General features: G+C 35.3%; 1 long non-coding RNA gene across 1 annotated transcript; it reads right to left on the reverse strand.

Moving 5' to 3' along the window:
- Window positions 1-756: 756 nt before the first annotated feature.
- Window positions 757-15,898, reverse strand: LOC138716442 (uncharacterized). The gene is made up of 2 exons (XR_011336666.1): window positions 14,459-15,898; window positions 757-1,257 (listed from the first exon to the last, which is right to left on the reverse strand). It is a non-coding gene; the product is annotated as an uncharacterized lncRNA (long non-coding RNA).
- Between the last annotated feature and the right edge of the window lie 1,952 nt (window positions 15,899-17,850).

Raw genomic sequence — 17,850 nt, forward strand, 5'->3', positions numbered from 1 at the left:
ATTAATATCACTCAATAAAAGAATTGTATTCCAATGGATACCATCCCATTGTGGAATCCTGGAAAACGAGAATGTGGATGCACTAGCAAAGAAGGGCAGCACTGCTACTTACAGACCTGTTACTAAATCTACATATTACTCTGTGAAAAGATTTATTAAATCTACATACTTAGACTTCAACAAACAAAATTTGATAACACAATCTCAAGGGAAAAAAATGGAACTCTCTGCATCATAATCCACAGTTAATTCCCGATTTACCACGAAAATCGTCTGTAGCTGCATTTAGATTGGCAACAGGCCATGATTGTTTTTCCAAACACCTGCATAGAATTGGAATATATCAGTCCCCTAACTGCCCATTGTGCAACTCAAACCAAGAAATGGATTCGGAACACCTCAAAATCTGTGCTTCAGTGGCTAGTCATGATAATATCTTTGAAAAATATTGGAGTGCAAGAGGTCAAATGACTTTATTGTCAAACGCCTGGCATTAGAAAACAACAACACTTGGCTCATTTTGAAAATATTAATCTCATTAGTTAGGACAATTAAGTGTACAAATATTAAAATACTAAAATTATTCCTTACTAGATTATTGCTGTCAAAGTTGAAATGATTCTATTCTGTTAGACTAATTAACATGTTACACCATTTATTTTCTTGAATAAAATACTTGTATAAAGTTTTCTGTCTATTCTGAACTCAGAAAATCAGTATGAAAGAATGTTAAATGCTTTAGTAACATAACATGGATTGTTCACTGATAATGCAACCATCATTTACTGTTCATCATGTATCAATTATATTACAGCTTTTCATTATAACAGTATAAAAATATAACAAGTCTTAAATTATATGAGTAGCAAGAAATAAAATTCACTTCTTATAAAAGAAAAATGAGCAACTGTCATTACTATTTACTCACTCAACAGAGCTTCATTTTTTTGTTATTTACGTATTTCCTCCATCATGATACCACAGTTGGCTCCTCCCGTACAGAGAGAAACCATTGTATCTCCGAATTCTTTCCATTGCAACTGGTTCTGTCTGTGGCACTACAAAGTATTCCTGTCCTTGTGATGGGGTGACAAAATCTGATAGTTTCGGCTCTTTATCTTTGCTGTGTCTGAATTCCACTTCTCTTCGACTTATGAGGCGATCATCACTACTGAGGAGTTCCTCATCAGACACAGTAAGAGAGACAAGGTCCTTGTAAAGTTTCTCTTCTAATGGGATGTTCAACTTGCTCAAAGACTGAAATACCAGTAATGATTTTTTAATGAGAAACATTTCAATGATCATAATCTAACTAGCATGCAGTATCATTTACCCATATTACAGACTATTTGGAAACAATGGCCTTAATTCTTATACATTAAAAATTTATCTCAATATTAGTCGACATTCTACTTAGTTGACGAAAATGACTTTTCTTTTCAATGTTATCCTTAAGATCGTCAAGTAGACATCAATCTCGTCTAATTTTTCAGTGAGAACATAAGATTCTTTTTCACTTTTATGTTTCGTTCTCAGTTGTATATCACACAAAGACTTATAATTATTTGGAGAAATACAGGAAAAGTGGAAAAATTATATCCAGGAAACTAAATTTCTTAATCTCTTGCATATTACACGAATGTATTAAACAGAGGCACAAATAATAGTATAACTTATAACAATACAATGTTGGGAAGTGCTTTTTATAAAGGCGAGGAAAAGTCTCAAAAAATGAGCAGAACAAGTTTTTTAATTTCAGAGATTTTGTAATGCACTTCACAAACATGTATTGTGCAACATTTTTTGCACGATTATATTTTTAAAATTGCAAATACAATATATTTTGCATTGAAAATTTAGAACAATATTATTCCAAAGCCTTCGCAAAACTCCACTGTAATGATAACCAAGTAACAATAAGTGCACTGTAATGGGTCTATTTCAGTATAGTTTTATGTTATGAAGAATGGTTTTCCTAGCAACAAGTTTGTGTGGGAATTCTAGTCCTGACAACAATAGCTGTAAATACAACAAAAAAACACGATCGTGCAAACAAGTTTTCAGTTAAAAATATGAGAGCCAGTAAAATGTTTAATAATAAATTGTTCGAAACATATTTAGTATATCTTGGTTCGTCTCTTAGCAAAATGTATAGTTACTTATTACTAGGTAAGAAAGGCTGCATTTCAGTAAGGGACAAGGATACAAAAGTTCGGGTATTAAAACAGTTAATTTTGGCTAACTTCTACGAAATTTATGAATTATGATCTGTCACATCAGATTAGGTTTTTCCAATAATTTTGAGGGAAAAATTGTTCCGGGGCCAGGTATCGAACCCGGGACCTTTGGTTTAACGTACCAACGCTCTACCAACTGAGCTACCCGGGAACTCTACCAGACACTGATCCAATTTTTCCCTCTATATCCACAGACCTCAAAGTGGGCTGACAGCTGTCAAGCAACCAAAGTTGAGTGCACACTAACTCTGTGTGACTTAAATTGTGGCTTTCTGTTAACGAACAGTGACGTGTATTATGCAAATCAAGCTTTCAGGTATAACTCCCTGTAAAGTTGATTTGAATAATTTTGAGGGAAAAATTGTTTGTGACTTAAATTGTGGCTTTCTGTTAACGAACAGTGACGTGTATTATGCAAATCAAGCTTTCAGGTATAACTCCTTGTAAAGTTGATTTGAATAATTTTGAGGGAAAAATTGTTTGTGACTTAAATTGTGGCTTTCTGTTAACGAACAGTGACATGTATTATGCAAATCAAGCTTTCAGGTATAACTCCCTGTAAAGTTGATTTGAATACACAGAGTTAGTGTGGACTCAACTTTGGTTGCTTGACAGCTGTCAGCCCACTTTGAGGTCTGTGGATATAGAGGCAAAAATTGGATCGGTGTCTGGTAGAGTTCCCGGGTAGCTCAGTTGGTAGAGTGTTGGTACGTTAAACCAAAGGTCCCGGGTTCGATACCCGGCCCTGGAACAATTTTTCCCTCAAAATTATTCAAATCAACTTTACAGGGAGTTATACCTGAAAGCTTGATTTGCAGGTTTTTCCAAGTTTTAACTAAGGCCTAAAAATTGTATTTTAGTAGAAAAAACGGGCACACATACTGTGTTTGTATTGTACATCAAAGCATTACGTTAATGATGAGTGTTGCTGGTATGCAGAATGTTGTCCTGAATAATGGTGAACCACTGAAAGATTACAAACCATGTCTAATTAACATCATGCGTAATCCCTCAACAGTTGAGTGCCAAGAATGTCCTGGACATGGAGTAATAAAAAATTTCATGATGAGGTGATTGACCAGGTAACATACAGAAAGTGGAGTCGAGTAGACAGATGTGTACTAGAAAGTGTAATTAAAAGCAGTGAGTTTATTGACAAATTCTGTGAAGTACCATTGAAACTGAAGACTCATGCATCCACATCAAATCAATGGAAACAGTTTTATATGGGAAAGTTCTCATAACCAACGACTTTGCTGAAAATTACCCATTTGAGTTTTAGGATGAAAAACTAGCAGCCAAGCCACATTACATCCTTTTGTGGTGCACCACACAATGATAGTTGTTCAATCAACTATTCGAAGACAGGTTGGGACGTCATGACATCAATAAGGCATCACTCACAAGGCACTCTTTCCCCGAGAGATTAAAATATTCCGTGGTTATTCCTATTTAAAAAAAAAAAAGGAGAAACAACGTCTCCAGAAAATTACAGACGGATATCACTTCTACCAGTTTTCTCCAAAGTCTTCGAAAAAGTAATGTATTAAAGATTATATCATCTTGAAAAAATGGAAAATGCAACATTTAGTTTAACTGAGAAAATTCTGGAGGCAATAAAAAATCCCAAGTTGGTCGAATTTTCTGTGATTTATTCAAAGTATTTCACTGTATAGTCTAAATCATATAATGCTGCTAGACAAATTAGATTATTATGGAATTAAAGACGTTGCACACCAATGGTTTTTTCACTCATATTTCATAGACAGGAAACAGGGAGTCAAAATCTGTATCACTATGAAATCTGTCTTGACACAGGGAACTATTAATAATGGAATTATACTAGGATCAATATTAGATTTCCTACTTTTTCTAGCGTTTCTAAATAATCTTGCCCCTCTAATAAAAGATGTAGGTCACCCCATATTATTTGCAGATGACATGAGTATCGTAATTACAGCTAATAACTCCAACACATTCCAATCTTCTACAGAGGCAATACTCAGCTCAAAATATGTGTCTGGTTCTCAGTCAATAAATTAATATTAAATTTTAACAAAACTAACACAGGCCCTAATTCAATTTAAATCCTGTTCAAATTCAACCTCGCAGATTTCAAGCACAATGATTAATAATAGGTCCCTAAAAAAAACAACAACAATCAAATTTCTTGGCTTACACATCGATGTGTTAAATTGGAAAAATGATATTAAAGAAATTACCCCTAAATTAAATTCAGTATGTTTTGCTATTAGATCTATGCAACAGATATTAAATATCAATACCTTAAAAACAGTATACTTTGCATACTTCCACTCGGTAATGAGTTTTGGAATAATATTTTGGAGAAATTCTACAGTTATAGTCCCGTCACTCTAATTTCTGGCAGCCAATCACGTTGCAGGTCGGCTACATTTAAACGTGTGCATCTTGTGATTCGCTGATGAAGATGTAAAGCATTTCCTAAGGCTGGATAAATACTTAATATATAATCGCCCGCCATTTTGGCTCTTTCGTTGGCGTTTGCAGAAAGCACATGAGGACGTTATTTGCCGCTCAATTATTTGCTGAATTACAGTGCGTTTGATTTATTATCATAGGAGCTACGAGTTGATAATGTTTAACGGTGTGGCAAATAGATCCCTCGTCTGGTAGCTTGGCAACGAAAGAACAAAAATGGCGAACGATACTACATACCTAGACTTTATAGAGCCTTGATTTCCTAAGACGTAAGCAAAGAGAAGGAGTCACGCCGGGAATAACAGTGTCGCGACTATAGTAACAGTATATTCTTAAAAAAAAAAAAAAAAAAAAAGTAGTTAGAATATTTGTAGGTGCCAGATCTAGAAAATCGTGTAGGACCATTTAAAAAAATCACAAATAATGCCCATGGCCTATCAGTATATTTTTTCATTACCGGTAATAAACTTCCTCGTAAGTAATATTGCGAAAACGTTGTAACTAATGCAACACTGCATGGCAATGCGTCAAAAAATGACTTTCATACTCCGTCGGCAAGTCTATCATGCTATAAAAAAGGAATGCATTATATGGCAGTAAAAATTTGTAATAGAATCCCTATGGATATAAAAAACCAAACTCAAAACATACGATTATTTAAGGCCAAATTACAAAAGTACCTAATTTATCACACCTTCTATTCTGTTGGTGAATTTATGACATTCAACAATGCTGCATGAATATTTCTGTCTTGTATGAGGTATTGATACTAACCCCTTGTGTTGTACTAGTATACTGTATAACTCTTCTGCACATATTTCAACTAGACTATGACTATAATTAAGACTTTGTAGGCCTAGTGCTAGTAAGATTTTTTAACATGTTCCATATTCTAGCTGTGAAATGATGTACGAATACCATGGAATGTAAGTAAATACAATATAATACAACTAAGACAGGAGATAATGGGGTAGGGTAGCCAATTCCTTTCCCTCTCCATTGCATACATTGCTGATTAATAATGTAGTTCACTAATCAGGCTAAGATGTATACAAACAATTGCACTTCCTCTGACACATATCGTTAAGTGTGTGGTACTGCCTGATAATAGATACAATGAAGTTAATGAAACCGAACATTTGAACATGTCTTAATTTCAGACTGTTCAGAACACAATGCAGTGTCCTTTGCAGTCTTCCAGTCAAAACTGATCTCAATATTAAAAGAAAAAATTCTTAATATAGGCTTTCTACATTTCTGATGCCAGTACTGCACAATATACAAATTCGAAAAAAAAAAAAAATCTCAACATCTGTCTTCATAAAATGGACAGTCATATTGATGCAGAATCACTATTTTGTTACAGAACATGGTTAAAATGCTTGTGATGAGCTTGAGGGTACTGTCAAAAGATTTTCCACTAATGCAAGCTTACAAAGACTGTACCATATTGCAGGTTCAATACTATAACTAGGTATGTACCTAACTCGATTTAATTTCGGTCTTGAGTTAATTGCTTCACAGCCATTCCATGCTGACGGGTGTGACATTTGCATAACTTTTTAAACTAGTTTATTGACCCCCGATTTTTTGCAGTGCATGCTACAAGTCTCATACCTGGATCACAGTGTAATACATTAAACCTTGCACCTACTGTAATTATTGTCGAAAAATTCTAACTATACTTAAGATAGCAGCATCGTAAATGTCCGAGGATGGGTATGACAAAAATATGCACTTGCAGTGAATACCTCTAATGAACTTAATAAAACAAATATCTTGAGAATTTTTCTACTAAAAGATCTTTAATGTTATATAGGCCTATGTTTCCTGTAGTAATTGCACATTTATACTTAGATCATAACATTTTAAAAATAATTATGCACAGGACGAGCGTGACACTTTTCAGGTGGACGGGTGTGACACTGTGAAGTTATATTTGGCCTATGTGTTACATATCAAAATAGTTACAATTTAAAACTAAAAATGATCCATATGATCTTAGGGAGCACTAAATTAAATAGTAGTAATTGTAATAAAATATTTTAATAACATTACAACAAACATAAACATAGAAATCAACTGAAGTAGTACTTAGTTCTAAGATTGTTAAAGAACATCAATAGTTCTAGAAAATACAATATAATAGAGTCCTGTTTCCTGTAATCTTTATAGTTGGTTTTTTGAGAATACCTATGAATTGTTCATATGAAACATAAGACACATCATTTTAAGCTATTCTGAAAATGTGTTTTCTCCGTCACACACTCTCAAGCACATAATTTTAACTTCACCAACTTCTTCAGCTGCCAGAACCTCGCTCCAAGATTTCTTCATTTTCTTGAACACTGTACTTGGAACATCTGGATTTGCTTCCAAAAGTTTTTCAATAACTGCCTATTTTTTACTTGGGCTTGTAGGAAGCACCTCCTTCACTCTTTTAACTGCCTTGCAAACGAAGTGACTGCACACACTTGTAAGAACCAAGCTCAGGAGTTCCATTTCCAGCCTTTGGCTACTGCTCTCTTCTACCTTTCAGCATCCTTACGTCCTTTGTGGTTCAGTTTGTTCATGTCTGCAGATAAACATTTCTTTGCATTTGCTCGCCTCTCCCTTTCCTTCAACAAGTAAACTTTTTTTGCTTCTTCATTTTTATTCAGTTTCTTTCTCCAATTTTATTTTGATGTTCTCCACTTTTCTGTATTCATATACGAAAAATAATAAGAATAAAAGCACTTGAAATGTCTTATGTTTTGGAGGAAGAACATAATTCATTTATATATATATATTTTTTTTAAACTATCCTTATTTGTGAGAAGTAAACAAAGTTTAATAACCTTAGCCATACTCTGTAGGACGGGTGTGACAGTCATTAACCGGAGCTTTATTATGTCTTCATTCTGAATCAAGCAAAAGTAATATTCAGATTGTATTGACCAGTGACTCAACCTTACTTCTGTAAACTTTTATTTCTTTCATAGTTTCTTATTATAATAAATAAAATAAACTTCAGAGTAATTTTTGAGACAGGTGTGACACACACAACTGTTACCATTAATGTAATTAAAATTCGTTATCTACCTCACCTGCTTTTAGAATGAATTCCTATGACACCGGATCAGCTGATTGATGAAAAGAAGGAACAATTCAAGGGCTCTCAACATAGATCACTTTTCACACTGAAGTTCAGCATGTGCACACTTCACATTTGTTCATAAAATAGACACACATACAGTGAACTAAGTTGTTGAACTTATTTCTACTGTAAAATATAAATAATAGGGGTTTATTATTATTAGTCTCCAGAAATAAACACTAAACTTTAAAAAATAATGTCCAGGTTCAGTTTAGCATGGAATGGCTGTTCAGTAGATCATTTAAGTAGTAAGCTTAGAGATCCATTAGGGTTTCTTAAAATTTTCTTTAAAGCTAAACCAAACCAAATGACCTGGAAATGTACAAAAACTTGCCCAGACATGTTCAAACATTTTTAACAAGACCCAGAACAGGTCACATTGTCACTCAATTGTATCTACACCAATTTCGCATTTCTGATAATCCTACTTGTCTGTGGTGTAATAATCATGATGAAGATCTGGAACATATTCTTCTATACTGTCCATCCATAAACCACAAAAGAAGTAAATTAAAATCATCAGTACCAGTTGCAGAAGACACAGCCCTGCAGTATATATTGACTACACCCCACCTCTGGCTACTAGCAACAGGCATCTATAATGAACACCGATCAAAATACCCCTCATTTCTCGTGAAAAACAACAACTGAATAGACTACAATGGACTATAGTGGACTTTATGTTGTCAGCAAACAGCTGGATACATTAAGAAGATTGACTGATTGATTAAAGCTAATGGCAGGAATTCGTACAAAGCCAGTTGTGCAGACCAATTTACGAACAGAGTTGTTGCCCAAGCTGTGCCATATGGGGCTGGTCTATGCTACACCCATGATGAGACAAGATAATGGAGAATTGTTAGGATGCCACAGGAAAACTGGAGCTCCTGGGGAAAACTCATGTGTTACCTAGGACACGCTTCCGTACAGGGGCAGCACCAAATTGGGATTATGGTACTTTGTACTGATTTAATAGTTACTTAATATTGATAATCGTATTTTTTTTTACGAGGATCAAGTGCTTTCGACACGGTATATTATAATATTTAACGTGGTTATGTTATGGTACAGAGAGGTTACGAGACGGTTGTAATGGGACGTCATTTTCGTGTTGCGAATATAATGTAGCTATCAGATTATTTTTTATCTTAGCGGGTGATATTACTTTAAGTACCTTTTAAGCTTTTGTTGTTTTATTGATGGCTTGTGTAATGACGTTGGTTCTTGTTGTATGTTCTTTACGTAGAGCTGTATACACGGATTGACTGTTATCTGGAATGGTGTTCGTAGAGCTGTGTACACGAATTGACTGTTGTTAGGAATGGTGTACACAGATCGAATGTGATGACGTCAGTTAATGTCATGTGGAGTTTGAAGTGTTTAAGAACGCTAAATTATTTAAGTCTGGTTTCCACATAGCCTATCGTTGATTAGTTATATTTTAGACTAAAGAAATTTGACATAGATTAGTGATAAGTTACATGTTAGTTTAGGGTTAGACGTCAGTTCAGGTGTGTGTATTTGAAAGATGCTAGTTTAGGGTTTTTTTTGGAAAGGTTAGACGTGAGTTTAGGTGTGTGTATTTGAAAAATGTTAGTTTAGGTTTTTTTTGGAAAGGTTAGACGTCAGTTTAGGTGTGTGTATTTGAAAAATGTTAGTTTAGGTTTTTTTTGGAAATCTTAGACGTCAGTTGAGGGTTTTTTTTGGAAAGGTTAGACGTCAATTTAGGTGTATGTATTTGAAAAATGTTAATTTATGGTTTCTCGGAAAGGTTAGACGTCAGTTTAGGTTTTTTTTTGGAAAGGTTAGACGTCACTTTAAGTTGTGTATTTGAAAAATGTTACTTTAGTGTTTTTGGAAAGGTTAGAAGTCAGTTTAGGATTTTTTTTTTTTTTGGAAAGGTTAGACGTCAGTTTAAGTGTGTGTATTTGAAAAATGTTAGTTTAGTTTAGGTTAGGTTAGGTTAGGTTAGACGTTAGTTTAGGGTTTTTTTGGAAAGGTTAGACGTCAGTTTAGGTGTGTGTATTTGAAAAATGTTAGTTTAGGTTAGGCTAGGTTAGATTAGGTTAGGTTAGACATTAGTTTAGGGTTTTTTGGAAAGGTCAGACGTCAGTTTAGGTGTGTGTATTTGAAAAATGTTAGTTTAGGTTAGGTTAGATTAGGTTAGGTCAGGTCAGACGTTAGTTTAGGGTTTTTTGGAAAGGTTAGACGTCAATTTAGGTGTGTGTATTTGAAAAAGGTTTTTTGGAAAGGTTAGACGTCAGTTTGTGTCATGTTGATCGATGGTCGGTGTGTTTGTGAGTTATGTCATTTGAAGTCTGCGTTTGAAGAGTGGTAGTGACAGTGTTTTCGAGATATATCGATATTAGGTTAGTCGAATACCTTGTTATTAAGCGACTGGTGGAGAGGAATGTCTTTCTTTGTAAGATGTGACGTAGTATATGATGTAAATTTGGAGATTTGTGATTGGGTTGAGGTTTTGTATAAGTTTCAAGTGTATTTTTCGCAAGTGTTCTTGTAGCCTAATGGTTAAGGCTATGGAGGATAGAAATGAACGTCGGTGGTTCGAGTCTCGTCACTGGCAAGGTAAGTAAAAATGTGTGTTAATGATAAGGTATGTAATGTAGGCATAAAATTAGGTAGTAGAAATAAAGTAGTTGTGTGCGGAGAAAGGGGAAAAAGGATGGAAGAATGAGAGTGTAGAAGAGTGTGCGAGGGAGGTAAAGGGAGTGGAAAGAGAGGATATGAGATAAATGATACTTTTTTTTTGTTTCTGCCTTGAGCGTTTTTTGAGGTGTTGTGATGGTGTATTTTTTTTCTCGGAAATGGTGCGTTTCTCTTCAAAATCGTTCAGGATATTTCATTGCTATATTATGTAGTTTCTTTCTTTGTTTTTTTGGCGCCATTTTGGCGCTGCCCCTGTACGGAAGCGCACCCGTTACCTGGACAACGGGCTTCTCTAACACAAGCTATCAATCAGGAATATGCCAGGGATCGAACCCGGGTCGATAGGATAAGTCCAGTGCTCAAGCCACTAGACCACAATGATGGCATGGTTTCTTAAAACTAACTTATTAAAGAAACAATCCACTATACAGCAGCACTGGTACTACACAGGGATGCAGTAGGTTGGATACACAAAAAATACATAGGCTGCAATATTTCATAATTATCTGAAAACATTAAATTTACAGTAACCTAATCATAGCACTGGATCCACGAAATGAAAACCACATCATGACATCCAGACAAATTTACGATTTTGCAAAAGAAAATATTTCTGGAACTTATTTCCAAATTTTGAACAACAGAGGAATGTAAAGAAAAAGAAAGTTAGATTATCATCCTGTCATTGTCTCAAAAACCATTTCAGGGACTCATAAACTGCATTCTTTTATCCTCATGTCAGAATTTCAAGATGTGACCAAGCCCTATTTTTTGAGTGTTAAAACAAGTAAGTTATTGAAACAATTTCAAAACAGGATACTTCCACAGAAAAATGCAGTTTTGTTACAATTAATTGCCATAATGGTAATTATATAGTTTGACTACTGCGCGATTTTTAAATAAGGGCTTTTCTTTATAGGTAGTTTTATAACGTGGAAACAGTGTTTTGGTTTTTATTTTTCGAAAATGACGAGAACATGTTCTTTTTTCCTTCTTTGATTAACAATTTACTACGATTAATACGGTTGAATTCGCCAGGCATTGTTACGATTGATGACTTCAGTGGAGGTTGTTGTGATTGGTTACTGGGTGGGAGAGTTCGATTGCAGTATTCAAGGATGTCTTTTGTTTACCTGTCATGCATTTCATGTGATCGTTACTTGAATTTATTTTCGCGTGCACATTCCAGATGAAATCAAGAAGTTCCCTTCATTTTCCGGTTACATATCTTGCATATATGAAGGTTAGGTTTGGGGGTCTATAAGACTATAGGATATCGGTAGTAAGTTTATGAGAATACATGTTGGCTAGATTGGGGAATGGGGTGATGTCATAAGATTGACGTCATCGGTTAGTAGGGTTACATTTTGTTTGCGGGTAAAAATATAGAGGTTAGTATAAGTGTAAATTTTATTGGTGGTTGGTACTGATGAGGTTTGAATGACGTACCGGTAAAGCATGTGTTTGGATGGTGTGTAAATCATTCTATTATTTGTTCAATTCGTGAGCAATTGTGCTACTGGTGATTTGTTTGGCTATGGAGTGTGTTGCTGGCCCAAGAGGAGTGAAACGGAGGGCTGAACAAGGTCGAAGTATGTGAGAAGGTTAGAGGGTTAGTTGAGGTGATATCTCAGTGACATGAGGTCGACTTATGTGAGAAGGTTAGTGGGTTAGTTGAGGTGATGTCTCAGTGACATGAGGTCGATGTATGTGAGAAGGTTAGTGGGTTAGTTGAGGTGATATCTCAGTGACATGAGGTCGACGTATGTGAGAAGGTTAGTGGGTTAGTTGAGGTGATATCTCAGTGACATGAGGTCGATGTATGTGAGAAGGTTAGTGGGTTAGTTGAGGTGATATCTCAGTGACATGAGGTCGAATACTGTGAATTCAATGATAGAAGTGCGTTTTCTCTGCCATATATAGTGTCGAATTGCCGAAATTTCATGTATGGGATCGTGTTGATGATATCCTATTTTGAATAAGAACGGATGGGTTGTATTCCAGAATGGGATGATGTGAAATTGTTTTGCTGATATCCTATTTTGGATAAGAGCTGATGGGCTCTGTTCCAGAATGGGATATCGTCAATTTGTGTGATTATTGCTTTTTAGATAATGGGATCGTGTTGATGATATCCTATTTTGAATAAGAGCGGATGGGCTGTATTCCAGAATGGGATGTTGTGAAATTGTTTTGCTGATATCTTATTTTGGATAAGAGCGGATGGGCTCTGTTCCAGAACGGGATATCGTCAATTTGTGTGATTATTGCTTTTTAGATAATGGGATCGTGTTGATGATATCCTATTTTGAATAAGAGCGGATGGGCTCTGTTCCAGAACGGGATATCGTCAATTTGTGTGATTATTCTTTTTAGATAGTTTTATTTACTCGTCGTGTTGGTTTACGTTGGCCATGTTGTGACGTCACTGCGGTGTGACGTAACTACTGCTTTGTTGTGACGTCATCGTTTGTCAAACTTGACGAAAATTAAGCGATACCCTATAATAAAAGAATCCCAGGTTTGGTTAGTTTAGGTTTTTATTAACCCATTCCACGTATGCACAGTAATCTCACAGACAAAATGATTGTGTCGTGAGGCACACGTGTGGATGGTGTGTTGTGCACAGGTGTAGATTGTCTTTTGTCTTTATGACTTCGATGGGAATAGATGGTGTGTTATGCACGGAGTGTAGAATGAGGTAGAATTTATTAGATTGAGGGAAGAAGAATTGCGTGAGTTATTAATTAATCATGGTATGTTAACTGATACATTAAATCCAGACGTTTGAGATGGGCAGGGCATGCAACATGTATGGGCGAATCCAGAAATGCATATAGAGTGTTAGTTGGGAAGCCAGAGGGGAAAAGACCTTTGGGTAGGCCGAGACGTAGACGGGGGGATAATATTAAAATGGATTTGAGGGAGGTGGGATATGATGGTAGAGACTGAATTAACCTTGCTCAGGATTGGGACCGATGGTGGGCTCATGTGAGGGCGGCAATGAACCTCTGGGTTTCTTAAAAGCCATAAGTAAATGTTATCTGATAATTGTGTGTATGGGAATTGTGGGGATATTTTGAAAGAAGATTGGGAGACTTTATATTCACCACTTCATGTCTCATTGCTAAGTTGTAGAACTTATTATATTCCCGGTAATTATAGATTTTGGACTATTTTTTTTTTAACTTTCATTTTCGCTGTATTTAACTGTCGTAAAAACGATAGAAATATTTTCAATTGTCAGAATTCATCTATAATAACATACTCTAACCTAACCTAACATTCTTAGGTTAGGTTGTTATAGTTGATTTCCAACAATTGAAAATATTTCTATCATTTTTTACGACGGTGAAATACGGCGAAAATGGAAGTCTGAAAAATTCTCCAAAAGTAGTCAAACTCCATAATTACTGCCATAACCAATACCAACAGCCAACAAGTCTTGAACTTGGTGGCAGGTCACTTGCATTCTTGCAAAGGACCTTGAATCTTTGAATCTATAAAGTTCAAACTTAACTTAGTGTTCTTCATCAAAAGGGATCTGCTCCTTTATTTTTTTATTAAACACCAAACCCAGAAATTTTGGATGTGCCAGCACATTCTCTCCTGAGAAAGATCGAGTCCAAGGATGAGATATCATTACTTCTTCTAGAAAGAAAGTTGAACCAAGTTTCTAAATAGTAATTTTTGTATAAGTAAGACTGTAAGTAATAATTAATTACTTTTCTGTGCAGTTTTATAGAAACTTAACTAGTAAAGTGATATGACACCATACTTTTCCATCGTATCTTTAAAATTAGATACCGAGACAAATACAGATATACATATATTGTTAGTTATTATCACAGAATGTTAATAACTTCTTTGCAAAAGGGACATTAAATGGGGCACTTCTAAATGTCAGTCAAGGTTAGATGTCAAACATAGGAATTTGTTTCATAAATAAAATTAATACCTTAACATCCAACATTTGTTTGGCTTCTGTGCAAATGTCCAAGCGTCCATGTTTAGCTTCCTTACTTGAGATTGTCTGAATTTCTTTTGCAATACATAACGTTGAATACAGTTCAGGGGAAGCGTATTTACTCTTGTAAATTTGCTTCTCACTTGTTGCTGGTTTTTGTGCAATATCAACTTGCACGGAACACTGTCTTCCCTTTATACGTGTACAGGGAGGAGGAAGAACTTCTTCAACATTTCTAACCAAGGTTTTTCTAACATCACATATTTTATTAGAAGTTTTAGACTCAGACAATATTCCCTTTTGTTTTCTGTTGCTGGAGAGACAAGATGTAAATTCACTACTTTTACTCAAGACATTTCTTGTAACATTTTGCCGTTGGCTTGGCACATTCGAACGACATTCATTTTTATCTGTGCAAACCGAAAACGTAACTTTTTTCTTAATAATTTCATTTTTTGACTGCATTTCATACAACGAATTCTAACTCCGTGATTTCATATTACTAGACTAAAAACCTGACCAGTGTTGCCAATCCGAAAAATGAGAAAGCGCTAAATCCTTGTTCAAAAACACCAAAAAAAAAAGACCTTGAGTAAATAGGCCTACTGTAATGATTGTCAGTAAATATAATGAAATGTTACGTAATCACTTTCACAAATCAATTTCATCGAAGTCATCCTCGTTCGTAACAGCCACAGAATCCGATATGCCCTCCTTAGAGTTTGAAGCTTCTTGGAAACTGTAGGTTTTCATACTTATAATTTTCCCCATTACATCCTTCGGCAAATCATAATTATGGCAACATTTCCCTTTATTACTAAGACCAAATATTATTATCAAAACAGAAAGCAATGTTTTTAATTTTAACCTGTTTCTCTGTTTGTTTCTGATTATGTTCTCTTAACGACTAAAAACTCTCTCCAAGTCTCCATTGTAATGTAGAAGGGGAAGAATGAATAGTGCAATTTTCACAACATTTCACTATTATAATATTATATTATTTAAAACAGGACAGCAGGATATACTGTTTTAGACCGAAAAGGGAATGAAGAAATTTTAGAACAATTAGAAGTAGAGTCAGTAGAAGAAAAAATCAGCAGATACAAATTCAATTGGCTAGATCATGTAAGAAGAATGGAAAATTCAAGAATCCCAAAAATTATGATGCAATATAAACCTAGAGGACATCGTCGACCAGGAAGACCTTTAAGAAGACTGCTAGATGGGGCCGAAACAGGTCTACAGAGGCCTAATTCGTGAAGGATGATGATGATGATTATTTAAAACAATCACTGTAACACATTATTCAACATTTAACACATAGGCCTAGAAACTTCCTTTGCTGCGACCGAAACTCAACCACAGAACACCAAGACCCAAGACTCGACTGATTTCAATAATTCAATTACTTGTACGACGGTTACAGCTTATCTTTACCCGCTACACGTATTCATGCGAACTGTGATTCCAGTCAGGGAAGCCCCTTCATAACGCTCGCGACGTGACCCAAGACTCTTGGAGATGGTTAACTGTGGCTTTTTTTTTTATGAGAAGACTGCAGTAGTTTCCGCCTAGAAGCCCTAGATCATGATCTAGGGTTTCTGTTGTAACTAATATTTTTTCCTGGATAGTCAACGAGCCTCTTGTTCCTCAGTATTTTTTCTTCGTTTCCCTAAAAACTCCAGATTAGGCACTAAAATTACAGCAAAAGCAGTATAATTTCGCTAAGGCGATATTTATTTAAATTTGGCACCAGATGATTTTCAAAAACACCAGATCTAGTGCCAAAAGCACCACATTGGCGACACTGCAGCTGACAACAGCAACAGTGCTACCAACAAAGGAACAAGAAATCCTCCTATATCATATTAAAAATCCCCTAAAATTCAGAGAAACCCCCCCCAATTTTTTTTTTTGAAAAAAAACGCAACATAAAAATTAGCAAATGTGATTACACATACAATTGAATAGAAAAAAATATATTCACACATCAGGCACACTGACATGTACTCACAGTACAAATTATATGTCCTTGCACTGGAAGACGATTTCTTGAGAATTTGATTTTTAAGTGTTTGCGTTTGCGTTAATTGCACACAATGTTCAAATGATTCGAGGATGATTGGTCCATTACAGTTATGTATATTTTTCATCAAGTCCAAAGAAAAAAAGTGTCCATAATCAGGTTATGTCCACAAGCGTTTTGTCCACTGATCATAACGTCCATAGACATTTAGTCCACAAACAAATATGTCCACAAGACATTTTGTCCATATTCATTATATAAAATGACTTTTACTGTCAATTAATTATAATGTTCATAATATATCTTACAGAACAGAAATAAAAGATTGTCTTTTCCGCTTCTGTAAAGCCATTTGGCGTCATGTTGTTCAACTTGGATTACAGGCTGCTTATAATAAAGCAAGAGGGCTTGATATATGAAGGCCTCTTGTAATAAAGCCTGGTTCAGACGGTGCGTGTTTCTGTGATGGATTCCAAGGTGGCTAGCAGGCTGGGTTCCGTGGTGGCTGCGGTGATGGTTTTCGTTCACACGGAGAGAAGCTGCCTTGCATGCTAGATCCAAAGAGTTTGAAGTATTACAAATTTTTTGGCTGGATCCCAGTTAGGAAATTGGAGATGCTGGCGCGGTACGATTTGTAAACATCAAATATGGAAGCTGTATGTGAAGCTGTACGAAGAAGACGTTCAGCAGCCTTTGCTGTTTTGTTAGCTTTGAACGCTGAGGAGATGGATCAAATTAAAAAGAGTAGAATGTGGAGCCGAAAATGGTTACTGCGTAGAAATACGGGCCAAGATGTCTTAACAATGCTGTTTGTATAGCATATAAACATGTCTCTTCTCTGTACGCCTCAATTAAAGTTCTGACTTGATCTCTGGTCCAACCGTATGAATTCATAATCAAAAATTTCGACTTGCTCCCTTAAGGGGAGAGGATGGTATTTTCCAAAACTTTTTCCCTATTTGGTGTAAATTATTAATTTTTTGTATGTAGAGAGCTCATAGCTGTGGCAACTCAACCAAATGAAAATATTTAGGAAAAAAAATATTTGGGGGCCCAAATTTGAAAAAAATATACCCAATGCAGGATTGTACTACAACCGATATATCTAAACCGTTTTTAAAGATAGATTGAAACAGTTTTTGCAATGTATTTGCAAAAGTATGTTCTACAAACTGTCTGTAACAGAATTTTGATATTAGTCCCTACGTTGGTAAAATAAGCAATTAAAATTTAATAACAATTTTCTGATTTCCTTCCTTGCAAACAAACGCACGTATTTTTAAAATGAAATCAATTAACAAAATTCTGTTACAGAGAAAAGTTTCCTAATAGTCTAAAGAATGTGTGTTCTAAATAT

This window comes from Periplaneta americana, chromosome 16 (assembly GCF_040183065.1).
Source record: "Periplaneta americana isolate PAMFEO1 chromosome 16, P.americana_PAMFEO1_priV1, whole genome shotgun sequence".
NCBI classification, from domain to species: domain Eukaryota; kingdom Metazoa; phylum Arthropoda; class Insecta; order Blattodea; family Blattidae; genus Periplaneta; species Periplaneta americana.